The sequence below is a fragment of the Lytechinus pictus genome, chromosome 6, assembly GCF_037042905.1.
Source record: "Lytechinus pictus isolate F3 Inbred chromosome 6, Lp3.0, whole genome shotgun sequence".
NCBI classification, from domain to species: Eukaryota; Metazoa; Echinodermata; class Echinoidea; order Temnopleuroida; family Toxopneustidae; genus Lytechinus; species Lytechinus pictus.
The window spans coordinates 24,581,846-24,588,515 of NC_087250.1; positions in this window are offsets into that span (position 1 = coordinate 24,581,846).

Sequence of the window (6,670 nt, forward strand, 5' to 3'; positions counted from 1 at the left end):
TCTGATTTATTGAATTTTGAGAGTCTGAAATGAATTGTTGAACATTTGTCACGGTTATGTAGGCCTACGGGTTGAACAAACACAAAAACAGCAAAGTAAGTATATAACAAAATAATAATGATAAAAAAATCAAGATTCATACCCAAAGTATAATTCTCACTATGCTTTCGAAGGAAACGCCTAATATATTTGTTTTGTATCCCTTATGTAAGTGAGAACTGTTGTGTAATCAATCTGGACCAAAACGTTAGATCAACCTTGCTAAAAAAAGAAAACCAAGACGGTCTAGACCTAGCGCCTGAGCTAATGCTATCCAGCTCCTGGGAAGGCTGCGCGCGGCTTCTACCCGACTCCGGTTAATGAGAGGTCCGCTGAGCTGCGCTCCTGCTGCTCTTTCACTCAAGTCAAATTGCAACGCGCTGGTCGGCTAACGTTAGTTACATCGGATCTTAATTGACTCACTTTGTTATGCTTTTCACAATTTAATGATCCTGTATGAAGTTGCAGAATATAGCGATCAAAAACTCTCCGATCAAAAGATGGCAGTTTCTGCAAGTGCAAGCGCTCTTGATTAGTGCATACCATCCCAGCGCAGCTCGCCGAAACTTTCCCGTGGCGCAAGGCATGCATGAAGCGCGTACACGGTCGATCGAGTACAAGATCGAGCACTAGCGAACTAGCGCGTCGCGTCGCACAGCTCGCGAATCGAGGGGGGCCGGGGGGGGGGTCGAAAAATGTATACCGGTGGTTCTTTTTTTCCCTAGGAAAAAAATGGACTATGCGTGACGTCAGCAAGGAAAATGAACTATTTCATGGCAAACGTGTTTCGTAGTAAAACTATGCTTTTTATTATTGTGTACACTCTCAATGCGACAATCTTAAGTAAGGGATATAATAACAGTTATTCTCAACCTCCAAACAAATCAAGGAAAGTTGTTAGAATTAACAACTTGTGGGAATGAAGGATGACACGCTATGTTTTCTGTGGATCGGATATTAAAAATAAAAAAAGGAAAATATTGAAAAGCTGAGAGAAAAAAGAAAAACTCAGAGATAGGCCAACCATTCAATTGAGATTTGATTAAAATTAAAGCCATCTTTGCCCCCCCCCTCCCGACCCTTTCTGTTTCCCTGTGGTGATCAAAAGGCCTTTGCTCTGAGTTCTAATGCAAGTTATGATTGATTAAATCAAATATTAGATGACAAGTCCACAAACAAAAACGTGATTTAAAAAAAAATCAAACAAGCAAAACACTGAAACTTTCATCAAAATCAGATGTAAAATAAGAAAGTTATGACAGTTTAAACTTTTGCTCAATTATACAAAAAATAGTCATCTGCTAATATCGATCCTGGTCGTTATGCGAATGAGGGAACTGATCGCATCACCGATTCACTGTTTCTTTTTTTAGAACAGACTTAGATGATGGTTTATTAAACACAAATCGATTTGCGTCCCAAAGGCCAAACTACAGATGCCATCCTGAGTAGGCTACATATCGAAGTTTTATGAGAACACATCATATTCAAATACGGTGATATAGACCAAATAGAAAAAAAGTGAAATATGAAATATTCAAAAAAAAATTTCCTTGTCATATGAATCAAATCCCCAGTAAAGATCATTATTTGAACATTTTGTGGATTGGCCGAGGAGGTCGTTATTGTCTAATCTGAAACTGAAACAAAACAAAAAACAATAGTGAATTGGATACTTCATCAATTGTTTCATTTGTAGACCTATCACTGAGTTGAGCACATAAGTGTCCAGTGAAAAATAAGCAAAACTTTTTTTTACATCCGATATTAATGAAATTATCAACGTTTTGCTTGTATAATTGTTCTCTGTTGATGCAAATCATCATTTTGTCTGGGGTAGACTTGATCTGTAACAAAATAAGTGGAGCCACATCGGCAATTATCATCCGATTCCTCAACCATTTACTCTCTCTCTCTCTCTCTCTCTCTCTTTCACCATCTTCTTCTTCCTCCTCCTCTTCTTCCTTCTTAACTTTTTTCCCTTCTCATCCCCTTTCTCTCTTCTCCCTTGTTCTTCTTGGGGAGGGGGGGTGATGTTGCCCCCTCAGCCGAGGGGAAAAATAATAAAATTGAATGAAATGAAAAAAGAAAAAAATGGTTACACGAAATTTGTTTTTTAATAATATTCAAATCAACAGGATTTCATTCACTGACTATTATAATTATTAATATTATTATCATCATCATCATCATAATCATCATCATCATTATCATCATCATCATCATTATTATTATTATTATTATCATTATTTATGGATATTTAGAGACGCCAAAACAAAAAGTAAGGCGTACAATATATGAATAATAATGTGACATTTGCAATAATAACCACAATCAGTCATTCGAGATAAAAAGAGAAATTAAATATTGAGGAAAAGGGTATGTCTTACGGAAAGATTTGAAGCCAATAATACTGGAAGCATTTCTTATTGGAAGAGGGATAGCATTCCAAGTCTTCGCAGCTGCTACAGCAAAACGTTTTCCGGCAGAATTGTAGCGAGAATTTAGAATCCCCTCCTGTATCCTATACTTTACTCAGTTTAAGTTTTTTATTCGTTACGTCATGGATACGTGAGCCCACCAGCCATCAGTGTTCATCCGATCAGTATAATAATCTACAGACTTAGGGGGCGTCGGAAGAAAGTATTTGCAATCAACAGCAAATATTCTGTTGCGATTTAGAACAGATAGATCAATTTTAAGTGTAGCAGATCAGATCATATTCCTTGTCTTAAGAAGCAAATTAACCATCAATCATAAATTTGCAATTAATTTTTTGATTTTTGGCTGATTTACGGGTAAATTGCCAATCCGTCTACTGCAAACTCGTCCACCCACCACATGGTCTAATCTCATTTAGTCTAATGCCATTCCGTCCATTAACATTTCGTCTAACAACCATTTGGTCCAATCATCACTTCGTGTATGACCATTTCGTCTCATAACCAGTTGGTCTAATATCCATTTCATTCTGCACAATTTAATGTTTAGTCCAATTAGACCAAATGGTATATGTACTAAATAGCTATTGGACCAACTTGTTATTAGACGGAATGGCATTAGACTAAATGAAAGTAGACCATGTGGTGAGTAGACGAACTGTTGATAGACCAATTATTGATAGTAGACGAGCTGGCGATTGGACGAATTGGCATCAGACGAACTTGAAATAAACCGATTTAGGGACCGAAATAGACATGCAATACATGTATTGATCTTAAATTTCTTGCAACGCCCCATTAGACTAGGCCTACTATTAAAGTATACGCAGAACTATTTTTGTTTTCGTTCATCATTTACATTTAATATTCAATTCACTTCAATCCAATCTTTATATCACAATTAAGATTAAAACGTACAAGGGCTGGCTGCATTAAATAAATTTAAGTGTTTGGCTTTCTGCTGTAGGTTAAAAAACATACTAAATCGCAACATTCCTTTACTCAACTTTTTAATTAAACTGGATTCGTTTTAGTTACACGTAATATTCAATTTCAGTTTTTAGTATACGGCATTAGAGGTTCTTTGCTAAGGATATACATAATCAATTGAACACAAATTTATCCTCATTTGAATTAGCGCTGGAAAAACATGGTAACATACAATATTCAATTTCATTTTTTTTTGGTATTATATTAGAAGTTATACAAGATCAGCTGCTCATAAGTGGGATATTTTTTATTTTGTTTTTGTTTTACCAAACTATAGTTATTTGAACCTACTTTCCTTTAAACTTACAAGCGGAATTATATCCCATATAGAGTAAAAAATGTATATGCATATGACATATACAAACTTTTATTGTTTTTGTATAGCATTGTGATGAACACATACCTTCCTCCATAAACCAACTGATATTCAAGTTTCGGTTAAAAATAATAGCTTACTTTCTTTACTTTCACCATCGTGATAGATTTTATTCAAAATATACAGTGCGTATCAAAATAAGTTTACACTTTGAAAAAGCCCTGGGAATTAAAAAATATACAACATGTGGGTAATTTTTTCACATATAATCTTGGGTTTGGGTCTCATCTATCCAATGAAAGTAAAAGTTTTGACAGAATGTTAAACTTAAGTGAGCACTGTCCATTTTTTCAAAGCTCGCAGAAATCTGTTTGCGCAGAAATGCTCGTTTTCACGCTGTGTCAAGGGGAAAGGGCGAAATCAAACTTACCCTGCGAAACATTTCTTATACATTTCCCTTGCACTTTTATTCAATTGAAATAAAACGGATACATTCAAGCATTTTGTAACAATTTTGCCACCCAAATTGAAATTTCAACACTTAGTAAGCACAACCTTTACCCTTTTTGTGCCAGCTGGATCTGAGGACATAACTGAATCTGAACAAAAGTGTATATCAGACATCTCCAGCATTTTTTCACTAAGTTTTTATTATTTAAAGTTGGTTTACATGTAGTTTTTCATTTAATACTTGTTTCTCCACACTTTTTTCAAGCTTGACAATGATTTACAAAATGAAAATCAAGCATAAGCCATTTTATGTAAATCACAGCTCAGTGTAAAGCAAATATCGTCACGATGGCCTCGGTGTTTGGGGGAGTGGGGTGGGGCGCAATGCACTCTTCGAAGTGTTTTGGGAAAGGAAACAATTGAGAAAAGGTAAAAGATATCTTCAAATCAATTTTCCTAGCTAAATTCAACGTGTTATTCATGATTAAGGTCTACTTTTATTCGCATAACTATTTCAAAGTTCTTCGCAAATCATTTTTCACTAACTTTTCAAAAGTAAGTGGTTCTCACTCAAGCGGAAATATTTTTTTACAGTTATATCGTCATTTGCTTAAATGGATCTGTACCAATGTTAAAATGTGGAAAAAATCTTCAGGATATTACAAATGTATAATTTTACAGGATTTTTTCTAAGTGTAAACTTTTTTTGATACGCACTGTTGTGGAAAAAACAATACTATTGTACACAAAGAAGAATTCACATTTTTGGTCATGATCATTTAATAAATCATAATGATATCCGGCCAGAAAACCATTACGATTTGAATTTGGAGGGTCGTGTGTTCGAATCCCACCACGGTCTGGCGTCCTTTGGCAAGGCGTTAATCCACACTTTGCCACTCTCGACCCAGGTGCGGTACCCGGTATGATGTGAAAGTCATTGTAGCTTGTGTGCGCCTCACCGGCGACTGACTGGAATACTTCCCAGGGAGTGGAGGATGTGCACACATTGTGTGCGGGAATGACTGATGGAATCCGATGACCGGGTAACGTCGTTCCGATGTGTTAAGCGCTATAAGTCCATGATACAATACAACTTAGGTGGAATATATCCACATCAAACATTGAAGAAATTCTCTTTGCACAAATAGCTGCATTTTACTCCAAAAACCTACATAGCAACTATACTTACTGTACAAAATGTATCTCATAGTTTCAAAATGTTAAAATATTGCGCTACATCAAAGTAGCTTTTATTTCATTTATTGTATGTCTCACAATCCCTCCCCCCTCCAAAAAAAAAGCAACATGTAAACAGCTTTAATAACCATCAAATACCGTGAGACTGTTGAAACATTTTATAGGCCTTTTTTACACATTCATTTCAACGAGATGAACAGTTTCTTTCAATGAAGTTTTAGTTTATAGCCTTATAGTAGTAACAATGTGACAATAAAGTTAAATGCAACATTTTAAATGCATGGAAGTATAGAACAAAATATATGTTTTGTCAAAACGTTGAGCACTGTACAATACAAAATGTAAATGATGACATTCGGAACAGTTTTGCTCTAGAAGCATCATGTCTTCAAGCCTTGTTAATACTTGGGTAGCGTGCAATTATATTTGAGAAGAATATTAAACACAGAGTATGAAAATTACATAGGCCTATTATGAGAGCCCATGTATCCGTAAGGTGAAACATTTAGGCCAGTGTAATGATATGATACAAAATAAGTACTGTAGGCCTATACTCATTAAATATCTACATTTTTACATATTAAAATGAATATGCATTTCAGGCATAGCAGCTACATCACGTTCAACGTTGATATTTTAATGAAAGTATTACAAGTGACTTTTTCAAAAAATTTAACTTTGCGAAAATATGCAGAGCCATTATCAACAACGGAAATATAAAGTATAGTTTGTATGACTATTGATTTACGTATGGCTGTTTTACTAATAACCTACTCACACGCACTTGTTATATCAACATAATTTTGCTTTGATATTCATGATTTTTTTTCTAATATAACTTCAATAACAGCTTTGTCATATTGTGCGTTAATTTCAGTATACACGTCATTGGTATTCTATGAAGGAAATAATGCACGTACACACGCATCCCCACCCGCACACACAAATACAAATCCTATAATTATTATGTTCATTATAATTCTAATTTCCGTTTCTGTATCAAGGCTTTTTTATACAAATATTTATAAGATTTATAAATGTATAAAGAATTCATATCTTACTGAAATAAATTCAAACAACATGGAAAAACAAAAACGCTTAATGTGCAAAATGTAGACATAAGTAAAACGAACTCTGAATATAATTAATAGTAATTTTATTATTTTCCTTAGCTATAAATAATACTGCCTTATTACTGGTTTCGTGCTTTAATGGATTTAATTTTTTGTATTTT